This window comes from Lonchura striata, chromosome 3 (genome assembly GCF_046129695.1).
Source record: "Lonchura striata isolate bLonStr1 chromosome 3, bLonStr1.mat, whole genome shotgun sequence".
In the NCBI taxonomy this organism is placed as follows: domain Eukaryota; kingdom Metazoa; phylum Chordata; class Aves; order Passeriformes; family Estrildidae; genus Lonchura; species Lonchura striata.
The window spans coordinates 67,103,504-67,123,087 of record NC_134605.1 but is presented as its reverse complement, the minus strand read 5'-3'; the positions used below and the strand labels follow the sequence as shown (position 1 = coordinate 67,123,087).

The window sequence follows — 19,584 nt, the reverse complement described above, 5'->3', positions numbered from 1 at the left end:
TGTAAAAGAAGAGAGATTTGCCTCAAGTGGCTTGTTTTTCCCCTTTGGGCTCCAGGCAGACTCTCTACCATTAACAGTGTGTGATTCTCTGAAATGAAGTTGAGTTTATTTGACTGCTCTTTCTGTGACTGATCAGAGGAGCTTGAACTGTAATATTAATCACACAACATTTTCTTCATCACTACTTACAGTCAATTGACTTTGTACTTAGTGAAAGCGTCTCAGGCAGCCAACTCAATGTACCAGAGGGCAAGAAGTCAATAGGAGGAAGAAAGATTTAGTTTCAAAACACCCAGAACACAGCCTGTGGAGCCACTGACACACACATATTGGGCACTTTATCACAGTGCAGGTGTGGTGCTGTCGCATGTTTTTATTTGCGTGATGAAGGCACCCTCATCACCTTCTGTTCAGCAGACCCCCTCAGCTAACTGCAGCTTTTCCTTCAATCTCAGGGTTACGTGGAAGGTGTAGGGACTAAGTAGTTTGTCCAAATTGCACTGGGTTCAGCAATTATTTAGTTTCAATTTAACTCTCTAGATATTTCACCAGAGAACTGACCCATGAAGTAGGCACCTCCTGCCTCAGATACACTGATGACTGTTACTCAGATGCCAGGCATACTTCATGCTAATAATACTATCCATATGCTTAACAAATACCAATTTGCCTAAGGCACGATTAATGCCATTTTAATAGCCACTTGCTTACAGCAGGCCTTCTAAAACCACATCATCACATATTGATTTTTGGATCTAGAAGGGAGGGAGTACAGATGCCCAGGAGGTACAGCATTATCAGTTTTGTTTCCTAGAGTCTCAGCACAGCACCTCAGAGAATTTTTAGCTCATGAAGCCTTCACAGAAGTTTTCACACCAAAGAAGTGCACACAACATTGAAAACAAGAGCCTGGAGGATTCATTTATTGGATGTGATTCTTTAGAAATGTTCTTTACTAGAAGCAGACTCTGTGTGAAGTCCAACATGCCATAAAATGGGCAATTATGTCTTTTCTATGGCACATTTTAGACATGCATGATCAGAGTCTTCCCACTTGTGTAAAGCATCCTGTTGACTGCCTTCATTGTTTTCATGGGGATTCTCCCTAAATAAAATGGATTCCTCAGTAGTGTGGAACTGATGTAACACCAAGTAAAATGTTGTTTCATCTTCTCTGGGCTTTTCTGGATTAGATTTCTAATTTTCTACACGCATAGATACAAGTAATATCAAAATAATGTATAGTAAATGAGCACATGCTCATATTAAACGTTTGCTATCACTTTATTAAGCAAAAATATTGGTTTCTTTTCTATGACTAAACTAAAGTTTATTCAAGACTGTTTTAAGTGAATAAAATTAGTATCATTTGGATGAAACACACTGAGAATATTTTAGATATATTTTTCTGGTTATTAATTTTTCAAAATTTCCATAGGCTGGTCCATACCAGTATGGAGTAGCTGTCGTCTTAGATGGGAAAATCAATTTTGATTTAAACATCCAAGTTTTCTTGACACTTGTCTCCTACTAGTTTAGAGTTACAGGAAAATATGTGTTTCCCAGAGGAGAAGAGTGCCGTCATAGAATAAAGAAGGAGTTTCAAGGACACTCACAGAGATCAGTCAAAGACAGGACTTTAAATCTGCATTCTTATTCTGTTGGGAGGGGATTCAAATCAAATTCAAATCAAATCAGTAAATGAAAAAGTAAAATTAGCTCTCTATTCAAATCAATCCAAACATTAATCTGGAAATCAGTTCTGTATACTACCAATTTTGCACAATTCTTTAGCCCTCAGTTCCTGATGCAAATACAGCAACCACTTGTTCTCAACTTTATCCCCTGACATTTATGAAATAGTAGGCAAAACTAAATTAATTGCTCAATTAGGAAGCATAAAATTGTATGTCTTGTGGAACGGATCCATTTCATTATGGTTTGTACTCCATGTACTAGTACCAGATACATAAGGCTTGTATCACTACTCACCAAAAAGCCCATTAAATGCCAAGTCCACAGGCATGCTCCAGCTGATCTATGCTGCTCCACCAGTGGCAACTGAGGTAAATTGCCCTGTATGGTGTGATGGGCTGTTGCCCAGAAGTTGCAAATGTAGGCAGTGCACAGCCACAGCAGCCAGCTCCATGGAGCAGCAGGAGGGTGAAGGATGAGGGCAGGACTGCTGGGGAGTCAGCTCTGTCCCTATCAAATGACAAACAGTGGGCACACCAGCAAAGCTGCAGTCAGGCTGACCAGCTGCCCCTACATCCCATCTAAAATTCACTGGCTACTTAGCTGCAAAATGTGAGCAGTACCTTCATCCCCAAACTTGTAGCAGATATAAAATTTCACACCCACCATAAGAATACTTGCAGCTCCTGATTTATTTTGTAGATTTCTGATACTATGTACTTTCAAAATTTATTCTGAACACCTACTACACCAAGTAAAAATGGACACTATATAGCAGTTGATATAATAATAAGAAAATCTGAGGTCTAAGACAAAATGTCACTTGAATAAACTTAAATCTGATTTTTCTGTCAATTAAATAGGCTCATCCTAATTGCTGAGACTACCACTGAAGGTCTTTCCCCAGGATAGAGGACTTCACCTTTCCCCATTGTTTAGGGGCACAGGTAGAAGAGAAATGGAGTTGAAGCATCATGTCTGAGTTCATCCATCAGCCCAATGACCAAGAGATCACATGAGGCAACCATGCCTCATTTTCACTAGATCTGTGAGAAAATCCATAACTCTGGAGCTGAAAAGTCACTGGGGAGAGCTGAGGAAAGTGATGGATACATGAAGCTGGGTGTAGAGGATAGAGAGAAACTACACTTGCTTTAGAGAATTTTGCATATCTGTTGGATTAAGCACAGCATGACAGACTGTGTTTCAGCTGTGACTGTTCCAGTTTAGTGGTATAGTCTAACAGAGATAATGCTAGGCAGGATTTCAGTGGCTTTGGGGTGAAAATAAATTGTCCTAAACCTCCTGTAACAGAGCCTAGCACTCCCTCCCAGAGACCACACTACTGAAGTGCAGCATACGTTTAAGTGGACAGTCAGAGTTCAAACATATGCAATCACGCTGCTATTTCACAAAGGACTCCATTTGGAATGAAAAAGAACATGAGTATAAGGCCATGGGAATTTTTCACCATCTGTGATAATAACTCAGAAAAAGCTTGGCATGCAATCTGCAAAAGATAATTCTCTTTTGGGGATGCGATTCTAGGATTTACTTCCAGGATTCAAGTATTAAATTTTTTTAACACCTTATGATCATTCATAAAGGCAAATGATTTCTATGCATGACATAACTCTTTGAATGAATTGCTAATTGGTGTAAAACATTTGGCACAATGTATTTGGTCCAATATTTTCAAAAGACCAGACCCAGTACCATGCTTAGACTGGTTTACAATATGATACTCCACTATAGGTTGTCCTGTTTTTTCATATGATGTTTTCTGGAATCCGAGAGTAAAGGCTGAAGTGACACCAAAAAAAATCATCAAGTGGTTTTCTGAGTATATTTTTTTAAACCTGTTTACAAACAGAAAAGTTTTGTAACTGTAAAGCAACAAATCTCTGCAGGCGTACAGGAATTAGGATTTCCCAAAATTACATTGTTAAAAATCCCAGAAACTATCATTAGGAACAGGGATATTACCAGACTAAGCCAAACTGACAGCTTGCATACATAGTGGTTGTCTGTCTATATTCTGGGTAGAACTGTGCTCTGGGCAGGTTGGAAAGTTCAGCACTAGTTTGGACCGGTATCCAAAGTGCCCAATAAATAATATGTCCTTTCATAAGGCGTGCCTGACCCAGTGATAACTCTGCTGCCTGCGGGCACACAGCGTCAGGCCCCTTTTCTCAGGACAATTCTCTGCCCCTGTACCGAGAGAATCTGAGCCAGTTTTTCCTAGCAATTTCCATCGGAGACCAAAATCTGCCAGCCCTTCTCCCTACTTCTTCCTCTCCCTGAAATGAATGGCACGAAATTATTATGAAACAACATGGTGAAATATGATCAAAATGTTCATTAGTTGATGAACTTGCTTAATGGGGAAATTAGTTCCTGACCCTCTCAGCCTGTGATTGGGTTGTGCTCAGGATATAGTACTTTTCTGCTTTCATTATTTAAGAATCTGGTGTCAAATTTAATCCTATTCAGTTTGTGTCCTCAATCATTTCTTTTGACAGCAAGATCCATTGCTAATCATTTATTCCTGAGTTGGCTGGGGCTTGCAACACACTGGTTATTAATCAGATTGGCTTTTGTATTCATTAGTTGTGAAATGCACTGAAAAAGCATTCCCCTTCCTCAACCAGACTCATTCCAGCACAAATGTGGATGTGGATTGAAATGAAACCCCCACAGAGCTGAGAAATTCTGGCCTCAGCAGGAACATCAGAGAACCCAGGGCAAAATCCTGCTCATGACTCATTCTCTGCTTTGGCTTTTTCTGAAGTCCAGAATTGCAACAGTTCTGATCCTGAGACCATAGAATGCAAGGGCGATCAAGCTACAGCCAGAAGAAAAGTATTTGGGGAACATCCTCTTTTTCACTCATTACCGTCATTAAACAAATCTCATCAAATTTTTGTGTTATATTGGAGTTAGAAACTGCAACACTTTGTGTGAATCCACGGCAACATTGGACATTTGACAGTTTTGTTGGTCTGGGTGTCCAGTTTTCATCACTGGTGTCTGCCACTTGTTTGTCCCCAGCCAGGCTGGCACAGCACCAGTGTGCCAGTGCCTGCTATTTATATTTATAATCCTGGTCCAGGCACACAATAGCAAGCAGGGCTACGTGAGTGTTACAGGCAGGGACATAAAGAGGTAAGGACATCTATAGGTACCAATGAATGTTGCACATCCTGTGTCTGCTGTGATATCCAAGTCCTTTGATCTCAAGTAAAACTTACAAAGCAAAATAAGGATAACAAACATCCCAGCATACATACCCAGTGATGTAAACATCTATAAGGGAAACATATTGGGGTAATATTTAAACCTACTTTTATGCAGAAAGTGTTTTTAAAAGACACAATTAACTGAATTCTGTATTGGTTTGCAACAATTAAAAGTCTAATGCTGATGAACAAGTCTCTGTAGTATAGTGATAAAATTGCAATGGCATCTTTTCAGAGTCCTGGAACTAATATCAATAGCTTTATTTCTTTTATGCTTCTCAGGAGTACGAGATTAAGAGGACAATTTTCCTACCACAAAGCATACTAAGAGTTACTGAGCACAATGTTGCATCTTTATGCTGCTAAAAAACCATTTTAAATAGCCCACTGGAGATAAAATTTAAGGGAGATGGATTTTCCACTAAAAGGTGCATATGCTTGCTTGTTTTACATAAGCATTTCTCCCAGGGCATGATCATAGCAGTCGCACACACGGCCATGTATCACTGGAGACACAATTTCTTCATGCTAAAGACTGATATCCCACCATGTGGTAACACTACAAGGCAGAATGCACATGGAGCCAAGAGGTGTTATAGCCATGAAGTGTCATTGTCATTGCAGGATCAAACACAGCATTGGGACTGCTAAATTAAGAAGTCCGTAGCTTGCTCTATAGCCTACTCTCTCATCTTTAGAGAAGTTTGCAACCTGAAGGCTAAATACCTTTTAAATCAGCTGTTTTACTTACAACTTCCTGAACAGTGGTGGAACATTGGCTTAAGGAATTCTAGGTGTCATGAACCCAAATGCACATCAGGGAAAATGCTCTCTGTTACTGAACAACAACAGGACAGTGTTTTATCCTCTGTCCTGGAACTGTCTTACCAGTGTGGTGCAGCCCTTGGCACCTGTGATCCTGAGAAAGGATATAAAATGAGAGGATATAGTAACCTTGGACCTATACTGAGATCAGTTTACCCAGGGCATGGGAAGGGTGGAAGTAAGAAAAAGAAATGGACTTTCCATCAAAATCTTTACTCATTTCTTGCCTGGAGAAGTTACATAATGATTACCAGGTACTACAACACTTTTATCACTTTTTGCAATTGATTTAGTGAAAGATTCATATTGTGTTGCCCGACACTAACTTACACAGATGGTTACTTGTTTTATGAGCATCAGGTATTTATATTCATTATATAAGCATAAACATACATTAAAAAGATCCTTTTGAAAAAAAAAAAAAAACAAGGTTATGATTTTGTAGTACTACTGCAAAACCAAAATAAAATTTCTCCTGTGTTTAGCAGGTCTAGGAAAAAACTTGTTGAGGACCATCAAATATATTCCTATAAGAAAGCCAAGGATAAATTTAATTCAATTGAGTCATACTCTAGGAGGGAAAGATTAAAGTGATGTTTTATCTTGTGTTTTTTCCATGCAGGCTTTCTGCTAACAATCACTTTTTGATGAAGCGTCCAATTTAGTTTCAAAAATCTTTAATCAGATTTGCCCAGCTGTTCCAGAGGAAGGTGCATTTGTGTAAGACTTACCTGTTGTTTTTCAGTTCTTGCTGCTGTCTCTATCCAGAGAAGGATAAATTTAAAAAGCAAGATGCATGTAAAACACTTGTTTTATAGGTATACCCTAATTCTTGTACAATTTCTTCTGTATCTGTCATTGTCACTGTTCATGCAGATACTGATCATTTCAGGCAAATATTTTTTGTTCTCATCAATATTATGATTAGCTATTTACAGAGTTGTGTGAATGTAGCCTTGTTGTAGAAAATATAGAATCAAGGAATCACAGAGTTATTGAACAATTTATGCTGGAAGAGACTTAAGATTGTGGAGTCCAGCTGTCAGTGCAGCACTGCCAAATCCACCACTAAGCCATGTCCCTAAGTGCCATCTCTACACATCTTTCAGATACTGACTCTGCCAGTTCTCTGGGAAGCCTGTTCCAATGTTTGACAGTGCTTTCCACAAAGGCTTTCTCCAAATTTCCAGTCTAAACATCCCCTGGCACAACTTAAGGTCATTTTCTCTTGTCTGTAGAATAAGTGAGGGATCATTCCCTCCACATTGACAGTAAACCTTGCAAAACTGATCTTATCATGCTGAAGTTACCAGACTACCAGAGATGTGTAGAAGGGACTGGGGGCTGTGGGGCTGCTACAGAGGCTGCTGAGTGAAGGCTGGTTGCATGGGTGCCCAGAAGTGCTCCAGCTTCAGGGCCAGGGCACTGCCAGCACTGCCATAGCAGGAATCCCCCTTTTTCCCAAGCAGAGTGTGGATACTGGAGATAGCAAAAGCAGCTCCACCAGCAGCACTCTGTGTTCTCTACTTTCCTATATTGTTTTTCCCCTGGTGCACAAGGGTGCTCCTTTATTTTACCTGTCACAAGGACAACTCCTCCAAGCAGGTTTACTATGCTATTTTTCTAGAAGAGTGCCTGCAATTTCTGTTTTCCCACCAAGTTAATGAAACTAGGGTCATAATTTAGAAATTTGCTCTGAAGAAATCAGGTTTCTACTGTCCTTTCTTTAAAGTGCTTTCACTCTCCATGAGAGCAAATGACCCCTCATCCTGCTATTGCTAGAAACTCCGTGAATCCCATGCTTGCATTGCAGCCCACCTTAAAGGAAACTGAAATACACAAGCCGAATGTAGCCCATAGCTGTATTTTTGGAAGACAGCCATTTTCTAAGGAAAATGTTTTGATAAATTAGTATGTGGTGGGAGGGTGATATTAGGATTTTGTAATGCATCAAATTCCCAGATTTTTCTCTGTGAAAAGTAGGGAGGTAACAAAGAACATAATATATGTACATATATACACATGTATATGAAGAAAGGTGTGTATATATTTTAAAAATATTTGCCTGAAAAATAATATCTGCTTCTATTGAATTCTGGAGATAACTTATATTATTTACTATCAAGATTTGTTTCAAAAGTATAAGTCAATGTGGACATATAATTTTTAGCAGGTAGCAGTACTTAGGAACATAAGAAAACCCTATATTTGGGTTTATGTGAAAATTTCTGCAGAATTCCTGCTCAAATTAAGCCATTCATATATATATATATATATAAAATTAGAAAATGAAGTCACAGAGTTAGCTTCTGCTAACACAATTAAAAGGTGTTTTTTATTCTACCCTCCCCCAATAATTGTTTTGCCTTGTACTTCCTGATACAACATGTGCTTACACTAATTGAATATCTAAATCACTGTAAAAAATTTACATGCTGTAGACTCTACCTTCCAAAAATGCCAAATGTCACCATGTGAAATGATAATTGATGTGCAGACAAGAGAGAAAAGAGGTGTTTTAATTACAGGACAAGGAAATCTTGTTCTGATCTGGTAGAACTGTGACCATTTGTGTGGAGCAGAGTATTTGGATAAAACATAGAAAGGAAATAAGGTTCTTCTCTCAAAAAATTAGCATAAAAATAGTCTTAAAGTTTCAGTGCCATTTGAATTACATCTGCTGGCCATACAAGCATAACATTTCTGTTTGTCTCATTAAGAGCTGATTTTTCTTTCTTTATCCCACCTTCATCTTTTTACAGTGCATATTCAGTGACTAATTTATTTTATAAATCCTAATTTTTCTAGATCCATGTGATTAAAGAGGAGAAACAGAATGAAAAAACCCCACCCTACTCAATGCAGCAGCAGCCAATTCACCAGCTTTAATGACCATGGAGAACAGCTTGAAACCAATATTGATGTGTTGTCCAAAAGATAAGCTCAAATCTGATAGAAAGCCAATTTTTTTCAAATACTTTTTAGCAAATCATGGGTTTTGTGACCTAACTAGATATTATGGCTGACCATGCTGAGTCCAAGGGAATCCAGCATCAGAAGGCTGCTGAAGGTGGTGATTTAAATCTTCTTCCTTGGTGCTGGTGCCCAAGGTTACCTCTCTAGTGTATGTCTGAGAGACTCCAGGATGGAGGATAGAGCAGATCATTGGAAGGCATCCCACAAAATATAAACCTGCAGAGCACTGGGGTCATGACAATGCTGAGCAACATCACTTTAGCCTTCATATAACATCAGCCAGCTTAATGTCCTGGGGTTGTTGTTACATCTTTTGAGTATGAATCAGGGAAATATAAGTTCTTTCTTAGTTTTCTGCTGCCAGATCTGCAGTCTTAAGAAAATAAATTGGTAACAGCACCTGACATCATCAGCTTGTTAATGGAAGTTCTATCCTCTGGCACTTCTGGTATTATCTTTGACCATTATATACTCTGGCTGAAAAAAAAAAAAAGTACAGAGCAGGATAAAATAAGATAAAAAGGGGAATAACAGAATAAGATGGACATTAGCAGAGAAGGATGGTCACTGAATTTAGGATACTTCATTAGGACTCAGAATGCCCTTTCACCTAATAACTATTTGCAGACAGCAAAGTGTTTAAGAATATCTGTGCCCCAGCTCCATGTCTTAAAATATATTCTTTCTTCATTTCATCTAATTAGATTCAATCGGTTCAAGTTAGGGGCTTTCTCTAGCTATGTACAATGTTTAACATGAAAAGTTGTGTTGTACTGAGTGCATTGGCTACCTATGCTCTAGTAAATTAAATAATGACATCTACATCTTTAATAATATTATCTTCATAGAATCACTAGGTTGGAAGAGACCTTCAAGATCACCAAGTCTAATCCAGCCCTAACAACTGAACTTAACAATGGCACCAAGTGCCACATCCAATCTTTTTTAAGCACATCCAGGGATGGTGACTCCACCACCTCCTGGGCAGACAATTCTAGCACTTTATCACTCTTTCTGTAAAAAAACTTTTTCCTAATATCCAACCTATATTTCCCTTGGTGCAGCTTGAGACTGTCCTCTGGTTCTGTCAGTTGCTGCCTGGAGAAAGACATCAATCCTGACCTGGTTACAGTCACCTTTCAGGCAGCTGTAGAGAGTGATCAGGTCACCTCTGAGTCTCCTTTTCTCCAGGCTAAACAACCCCAGCTCCCTCAGTCACTCCCTCATAGGGCCTGTGTTCTTCTAATAGTGGTCACATGTGCAGACTTTATTTTAGCCTTTAAGTAATGTTTAACATAAAACTATATTGTCCCAATCTACAGAAATCATATATAAGATGAAGGAAGTATTCTTATAAGGCTGTATAGTATACTTATATTTTTACGATACTATATTGTTCACTATTGCTATACTTTTGTTACATGTTTGTTATAATTTTTGGTATATAACTACATATTATATATATATATATGTATGTATGTATGTATGTAATTGTATATTAAATTAAGAATATGAAACAATAGGCCTTATACATAACCTCTTTTTTCTGTCTCAAGATGCAAAATTAGCTGTTTAGCCCTTATGTTTTTAAGATTTAAAAGACAGTGCCAGTTAATCTCACTCCAGACTCTAAGACAGAATAGTTAGCTGCAAGTTATAACTTCTACATATGGTACTTTCATATGTATGATTTCATTGGAATTGTGTTTTACTGTTAAATATTTATTAATCTAGTGAAAAAAATTCTGTCAATAAGATAGTTCTGGACATAAAAGGAATATGTTTCTCTTTTTTGTTATATAAGTTTTTGGCTTAGACACAATTATAAGAAGTCTCTCTCTCTCTCTGATATAAACAAACCCAGAGCAGTTTCAAGGAAAATATTGTTAAGAACTCCACATCGTACTTTGTGCAGTCATTTGGGGAAAGAATTGAAGTGATTTCTGCTCCCTAAAAGCAGCTTCCTGTATTTCTATCTACTTCTGGAAAAGACTGTGTAGTGGTATGGATTTGATTAGCTCATATCTTTTCTTTTGAGTCAGAGACAGGGGAAATAATGAATGACTAATCACTTCAGGTTACTAGTTTTTACACTGAGGCTATTACAAAGCCAATTTAAGAAGTCATACAGAAAGCTATAGATATGTGATTAGGTTATAATGCTAATGCAGGGAATTGTGTATAGATAATTATTCTGCAGTACAGATAATTCCAACAAAGACTAATCAGATGTATCAAACACCTAACGATCACAATTTTGTCTGAATTCCTTAAATCTTCATTTTAAAAGCTGCAATTATATTGTGCCTTTTTAAAAAAATATGCTGGGCTCTTTCCTTCCTTGCCTTGCACAACATTGACATGCAGTTTTCACAGAAGCTTAGTTCCCACTACATTCCTACATTCATCACAGCTGGGGTGTAATTCAAATCAGCTTTGGACCTTCTTTAAATTCCACCAGCTGGCAACAGTTTTCTAGGGACTAACCCAGGCAGCAGAGGCAGCAGAGCACAGGCTAGAGCTCAGGCACTGAAGGGGGTCACACCTCTGCATCCAGGGCTGCTCACTGAGAGGCCAGCAGTAATAACACACTTGCAACAGCCTAGGTGCAAAAGGAAAAAGGACAGACTGTATATCAAGATAGTGCTGTGCTACTCTTTTTGTCTGATTTCTAGGAATGGAGAGAGGGCTGGAACAAATTTGTTTATACTGTTATTATCAAATATGTCTCCTATATTATGGAGCCATATTTTTAAATGCAGAAGACAAGCGCTTGTCATGTGTGCCTCCTCCTGACCTCCTGCACTGTATCTCCTTCTCTCCTCCCTTGTCACCTTTCTCTTCTGAGTCCTCTCGTCTGCAGCTGTGTTCAGAATAGGTCCTGCATCTCCCTGCCGGCAACTAATATCTTATCCAAAAACATATGACTCAGTATGATGTCTCTTTCTCTTTTCCATTATTTATACTGTGTGCCCTACACAAAGTCGTGCTACTCAGTTCTGAAAACCTCAGTGCAATTCAATTCACATCAAATCAGCCAGTTTGTCAGCTTCTCCATCACCTAAAAGCTCTATATTCACTGACTGACCTCCCTGAGCATATCTGCTACCTTCCTGCCTTCTGTCACATAAAAAACCCCAACACTGCTGCCATGGTGCTTTCAAGGAATTGACTGATTTGATATATAAATTGTCTGTTGTTTTCCCTTTCTTCAGTGTCTGCTGACTTTTTAGCTGTTTCTTCTTAACATGCTTGTTCCTCAGGGCAGAAAAACTGCTCAGAAAGAATTTAGCATGCATGGTGAAGTGTTTAAGTCATGACTACTACATTGTGTGGCTATGCAAAACCAACATTTATAGTTCCTGTTTTATTTCAAAATGTGTTTTTAGATCAGTCCTTGAAAAGTTTCAAATAATATTTTCCCAACAAATAATGCTCTGTGAAAAATCTTTCAAATAAAACCTTTTAAGAACTGCTTGTTAGGATCTATTAATCAGCAGACATGTCCTATATAAAGACAATTTTAAAGGTTTAGCACCAGCCAAGCCCCTGTGAGCTCTACAAGGCTACCACATTCTGCTTCTTCAAATGTCCTACTGGAAATCCTTTTCTGGCTGAGCATGAGCTGTAGTCTGAATGGTTTCTGAGGGTGACATGAGTTGTAGCATCAAGTACAGTAACAACTTAATAAACACATAGAAAATCACAGTCTTCTATTATTCTGAGGTCATCTAAAAAGATAAATACAATTAAGCCTTGATTTGACCTGTTTCATGGACTTTATCTTTCAGTAATTTTTAAAATCTTAATTAGTATTTAGCATTTATGCAAGGCTGTGTGATATATGAGTGCAACAGAGTCCTCAGCTGAAGGACAAGTATTTTAGTGAATGCGAGACCTGACCCAAAGGCTATTTGCAGCAGTTTGTCATTTAGTACAGGGAAGGTTAGGTAGGTTACAGTGATATATGATCTCTCATGCTCTGGACCTAACAGCACAGTTGAGCTGCTCCTGTGACTTTCATTAACTCTGTGCAGCTCTTTTCATATACAGAGTAAACTGAAGATGTGACAGCCCTTCTCCTTGTGTGTGAAAGAAAAAGGAATACTTCTGGTAAGTTTGGTCAGTCCATTAAAACTCTGTGCTCAGTCCATGTAAGCCTGAATGCAAATTTCTGCTGAGTTTATTTTGCACTCATTCATACACCAAGAGGGAGAGAGGGGAAATCTTGGCAAGTGTTCCACATGGAGCACTGCCAACATGCTGCATTAAACAGTCACCCAGTGCAGGAGCAGCCCAGGGAATGCCAGGGAAAAACAGCACCTGCAAGTGTTCTGCAAAAGTCATGGGGCTATGGAAGGGGTGAAGAAAGGATGTAAATGGACAAAATATGATGAAAAACTGCTAGCAGCCACAGGCATGCAAGACATACGGACAAGGTATTCTGCTTAAGGGGACAAATTCTTCTCTTCCTTTCATGTATACATAAGAAGTAGAGCTGTTAAAATTTCAAGGAGTGAGAAATGGACATTTTTTTCTAAACAAACAGTATTTTGAAAAATGCGGTTTGTTTAGCATTGTTTCACATTGTTGCCATTTTCCCCCTCAATATTTTCCATTGGAAGACTGACCAAAAAAACACAGAAAAGCTGAAAGACAATTATTTTTCTCTAGCCAGCTGGACAGGTACCAGCAAAACCAAATAAACAATCATATCAAGAGGCAGTTCATAATGTAGTTTGTAATCACATTTTCATCAATAATGCTCCTGGTTTATATTGAAAATCTTTTCAGTTGAAAAATTTCCAGCAAACTCTAAATATAATGTTGAGTGCCAGATTTTCCCTGTAGGCTGGTGAATTATTCTGTGGAACTCAAGTTGCCTTGCATAAAACTAAGCTGGATGTCTGTTGTGTGTTACTATATCATCTTGGGGGTTAATATATGAAATTCCTCATTAGTGGCAGGCCTTTTAAAAATTCTTCTGGTGTATGGCAACAAGAGAAATAAATGTTCAGGTATGAATATGAGCAAAAAAGGAAGCAAATGCATAGTAATCTTTAATGGCAATTTTATAATTCCTCCTCACCCCCAGCTCCCCATGTAACAGCTGAAGAGGGAGCCCAGTTTTCAGGAAAAAGTAAACTCAGTCCCAAAGGCAGAAAAATTCTAAGAGCTATAAATTAAGAAAATCATCAACTGGTTTACAAAAAGTCAAGGAATGTGCAAACACTTGTGTGCTTTCCATTCAGTCCATAGCGGGAACGGGTGCCCCTATCTGACCCTTGCCTAGCGAATATCCCCTTCCACAGCAGGGTTGGGAGGAATTAAGGAGGAAATCCATAAGACTTCTCCCATCCACACCATAACATCCTCACCAAGGCAAGACTGAGAGTAGCATGCTGGTAACAAAGTGAGAGATCCCTTTCTCTCCTACATTTACACGCAGGCAGCTGATACCATCTGATATTAGCACTGATTTGGATCTGACAGTGAAGCTCTGGGTGACATCCACAGGACAGCATTGATTGTTTAACCCAAGCAAGTCATGTCAGTGAGAGCATGAGTCAGGCATAATGTGGAGGGGCACATGCCAGCTTTCAGCCTCTTCCTGCTGCATGGCATCAATTTGCTTATGGAGCTGGGTTTAGAATCCCTTTATACCCGGGTAACCGTTTTCTATAGTGATTTTACTTAAGTGACTGAAATAAGCTGCTCTTGCTTCTTATTCCTGTAAGGATGATTGTCACTAGTCATGTGTGACCTTGCAGCATGCAATCCCTCCTTGGCTCTAAGATGCTGACTCAGTGCCAAGTACAGGATGAGTCAAATGCATTATTGCAGTTGCCTTAACTTCTGTAGCTTTGGAAAGCAGCTATTCCACAGCGCCTTCCACCCCCTCACAGCAGACATCTGCATTTCTTCTATATATAGATCAGAAAAAAAGCCTTAGAAGGAAGAAAGAGCACTGGCATAGTGAGCAGCTGGAGGAACTCATGCTGGGAAGCTCCCCTTTACATCACTGGCTACTCCCAATCTCTGCAGGGAGTCCATGGCTGCACTTCTCTGATGTCAGGGGATTGCAGCAGCTCTCATTGCACCTCTGTTTTACCAAGACATTGACACTTGTGGCCAGCAGTGTGGCCTGAGGGGTAGGTACTGCCTTTCACTTGTCTTGCATCAAGATAAAATTTTTATGCATCTTTATTTTTTTTTTTTTTTAATTTTAAAAATTTTTAACCCTGAGGTTGAAGTACATTAGGCAGCATGATTTCTAGACTCCTTCCCTGGCTCTGGTAATTCTGTAATTGTTACTTGGGGTACACAATGCCCTGCTTATAAAGGGAGGAAATATTTTTTTTCATTCACACAAAGCAGGCCTATAAAGCCTAGCTCCTACAAAGACTCTAGCATGGGACTTTCCATGAAAAAAATTCCCTGTATAGTGGACCAGAATCTCAGACAAGAAACAGCACTGGGCAGAGCAACCTGTAGCTGTGGATATCTGCATCATTTCATGTAATGTGCCACTCATCATGGTCAGGTGCAGCAGTGAAGTGTGGGAGTCCTCCCACAGAATGCTGTAGTGCTGCAAGACCAAGGGAACTTCTTCCACTTCCACAACATTCTTCTGGGGGGTCCAAGATTCTTTGTTAACAGAAAAGAAATAACAGTCATGGAAATCTGGACTATAACTGTGATGTTTCTTATTAGAATCCTTGCAAAAAGAGGTTTAAAGGACTGCTTTACCAGTCTACCTAAGGAAGATTAAAAAGATAACACTTGATAGACAAGGCACTCATTTAAGAATGCTACCAGTAAACCAAACCAGTGAAAACCACATTTGAAGTCTCTGAAAATTAAAATGTCTATGGTGTACTGCACCAGTTCTCCACATTGCTTTTTAAATTCAAAAATTTTCTGAATTTCCCTTACCGATTTGTGACATTTTTACTGTTTTCATGATATATTTGTTATTTCTAACCTAAATCTTCAAGACAGTTTGCTGAGAAAATTCTAGCACACAGAACTGCTTCATGAAATTAGAATGGCCGTCAGGAGCTAACAAATCTACAAAGCTTTAAATAATATATGAAACTCTGTTTCAAACTGCCTTTTACAGTGGAGTGATAAGACAGATCATTTTGGGGATTTAAGCCTCTAAATATTTTTCACAATTTCAGCTTATGGAAAACAAACAAATCTAAAATATGTCATCGGAGGGGTTTTTTGTTCACCAAAAGAAAGTTATTTGCTGTTTGCCAGAACAGCAATTACCTTATCTTCAGTTACTTACTGTGGGAAAAAAATCATAGAAATTAATCCAGAAAATTTTATTGGCACAAAATGTCACACCTGTGTGTCACCTGTGTGACATTTCTCTTGACACCCAAGAGTGAAGCCTGGTGTCTCAGTCCTGTGCAGCATCACACAGAGCTGCAGAGCACCACCCCAGATGTCACCTGGGAGGTGAGCTGCAGGTGGCTGTGCTGCGTGCTGTGGAAGGGGATGAGGTGCTGGTGCTCCAGCACGGACCAGGGATGTCTTCTGAGGAAACACACTGCCCAGCTCAGGACAAGGGACCTGGTCTATTGCCCACCTGCCTGTTGGTGTAGGTTTTCACAGTAAGTGGCTCAAGGTGATGTTGGGGATAAGAGGCTGGATTGTTTTGTCATTTTTGTTTTGGGAACTGGAGCACTGTGCAGAAGGATCCAAAGGACTGGAAGCAGCCCTTAGCAGCTGGGACAACTGATGGTGAGGGTAAAGCTACCTCAAACTGCACAGCCAGCCTGTTGCCAAATGTGCTGACAAAGGAGTTTTCAGCTTTCCCTAACAGATGTTTTCCAGGGTGCCAACCCTGAGACAAACATTTTATCTCCAGGGAACCAGACCTCGAGGTCCATAGGGTTTTCTCTCTTTGGTCCTATCTCTGCCTGGCCATCTTGTTTGTTAATGTTCACTTGTAGGGGCTGAGAGTCATTAGCTCCCTTTGAACTCGCTATGAATAAAAATAATTTAGCATCACAAGCCTGAGATAATTTTGAGTGAAATCCTGGCATATTTCAGGCAATTAAATGAATGGGTTGTTATCGAGTCTTTTGTCCAATTGATGCATAATTTTACCACCTGAACAGGAACCTTCTCTGTTCTTGCTTCTTTAGGCACATTCCCTGCTCCACTAAAACAGAAGGACTTAAAGGTGGGGTAGAAATTGCTGAGCCAACTAAAAATTTCCTGATGTTTCCTAACAGCAGAGGATGCTTTTTATGTCTTCAAACTCTCCTAGATTTTGAATAAGCAGGCTTGAGATTTCCATCTGGTCTCTTAGCCTCACTTTTGGGCATGGAAATTTCATAATCAAAATAATTCATCTGGTTCAGAAAATGAGAACCAGCATTGAACTGAGCCTCAAAATAGAATAAAATTGGAAAAAGCATGGGGAAGTTATGATACAAAGAAATGGGCTGAAGTATAGGAGCCAGCAAAGACAGTAAGTAGAAAACTGAGTATGAAAGAAATATGCATTCCCAGATACAGAGCAGAGGGTCTGAATTGAGTGGTAGCATGCTCATAAAGTGAAAATAAATTGTGTTGCCAGTTTTCTACTATATGTCTAGGAGTTATTTCATGCAGTCTTTTATCAGACTCATGCAAGGTGACTTGCAGACACAAAGGGGTAGGCAATAAAGGAGCATTGTCTCATCATCATCTCTTCCTGATTGCGTTTGAGGGAATATTAAATAATTGTTTCTTTTGCTAGCAAATCACAATTCTGCTCTAAATATATTCAATTTTTAATTCTGTTTAAGTGACAATGGCTACTTGCTTTTTGAAAGTAGAAATCATTATAGGTGTACAAAGTATTAATTTTGTTTTAGCATAATTTCAGACATCTTGGGGACAACAGCTACATTAAGATTTGAAAAAGAGGGAATGATCATATGGAAGATTGAAAAATTTTGTTGAAAAAGCACTGAAGAGAGATTGATTTTTTTTCTGACTGAAAAAAACTTATGCTAGATTTTTATTGTTTGCCATTTTCTCAAATATTAAGCTCAAAATTTTAATCTGGAAGCTCATACTAGTTTTTACTCTACACTATATTCTTGACAACTGTCAGTAGCAGTTTTTAGTTTAGTATTTTCTCTTAATCTCTTTCCTCCCCTTTACTACTATATTTTATGTGTGCTCTGTATATTAATAAGTTTTTGTACTTGTATGGGTAGAAAAAGTTGAGTCCCTGCCATCATTACAGAGGAAATTCCTCTTGTTCATGTTCATCACACTTTACTTACGTTGGAGTATTGTCATGACTTCACTTTAGCACAAAGTCCTTTCTCTTAGCATGAATAACAGTCTTTTTGGTTTTTTTATCCCTCATGGCATTGAACAAAGTCATTTCACTCAATGTAGGATTTCTGAGAACAAAAATTATCTAAATATTTGCTTTCAGGGAAAAGCTTTTTATAAGAATGAAGGTTATCTGAAAGGATATTTGGAAGGATTGCTGTGAGAGCACCTGTAAAAACACCTGTGAAAGCAGAGAAATTAAGTGATGATTGTTAACTATGCTGTTAATGTGCGCTCTCATTGTGGGCAGCACACCAACATATCTAAAAAAGGAAATTCTTTTCCTTCACCTTTCATTATTTCTATGTTATCTAGACATCCTACAAATATAAATTTGCTTTTCTTGACACCACTCTCAGGACTTCTATTGATATGAGGGTACATTGAAGAGATAAGAAGAAACACAGGGTCATAGAAATTGCCAAGGTAGATTAAATCAGAGGTCTATGTAATTCATTGCCAGCAAAAGTATTAGATAATCCACAATCTTTAGGTAACTTTCTTCCACAGAAAGTTGATGGCTGAGATCTAGACTGTAAAACAAAGTGGATGAGAACTGTAACCTCTTTTTTTGAAATAACAATCAACATGTGAACAACCAATATTTTTTGGGAGGATATCTTAATGTACACATTTTTAAACATAAAAGCTTCTTGAAAGAAAATATTACTTTTTTAAACACAAACTCACATGTCATGGCTCATGCTATCAAGAGGATGACAGCTCTTTTCATTGGCATCTATTGTTAGCTGTGTTTCATATTTTACATGAAAAATTACATTAAAAAATAGCTTTCAGTTCTTAGCAATTCAGTATTTCTAACAGGAAAAAATATGTGGAAGCCTTTAATAAAGGCTGTTGCTAAATTTAAGGTCCATTACAATTACAACATCTTGAAACATTTTTCCTTTCATTATTTTTGCAGATGTTGCTTCTTGCAGCTTCAAGGTGAAGTATGCAGCACAATATTGTGATTTGTTGGAGAGAAGGATAAATTGACCCAGAGGATATGGCACAAAACACCTGGGACAAAAAAAGCTGTTCTTTAGGTGTAAAAATTTCACAGAAATTGAATCAGTGCAGTCTGCACCTTGCTTTCCATGTTCACCTCCAGATACAGACAGATTTGTTTGAAAAAGAATTAAACATTTTGTTTTGCTCATTCATATTTTTTTAATGCATCAATCTAAGTATCTTTTTAAAGAAGGTAACAAAATCCAATAAAGCTTTGATATTTAAGCCTAAATATGACTTCTAATACTTTCCATTTTGATTCAGGAACACAACCTTTCCACACAGTAGAAGCAAATATTCTAATAACAAAAATAGTCACTTTATATACCCAAATTATTTTCCCTTTGTAGCTATCACTGACTCCACTACCTTCTCTCAAGTTTGGTTAAGGGTTTCAAAACTAACAGGAATGCATAAGAGCCTGACAGAAAAATATGGACAGCATATTTAAGTAAATCACCTTGTCTTCAGAAAGGAAGGGATT

General features: G+C 38.4%; 1 protein-coding gene across 8 annotated transcripts in view; it reads right to left on the bottom strand.

Annotated features, from left to right (window-relative positions):
* The window catches only part of HS3ST5 (heparan sulfate-glucosamine 3-sulfotransferase 5), a 192,594-nt gene that overhangs the window by 29,986 nt on the left and 143,024 nt on the right, over positions 1 to 19,584 (bottom strand). Inside the window, exon 1 of one of the 8 annotated variants that reach the window (XM_021555517.3) lies at positions 1,993 to 2,134. The exons of the other annotated variants lie outside the window; for them this stretch is intronic. The gene's annotated coding sequence lies outside the window, so the exon portion shown is untranslated. Of the gene's footprint in view, positions 1 to 1,992; positions 2,135 to 19,584 lie in introns of those variants that run through there. 8 annotated transcript variants of the gene reach the window in all.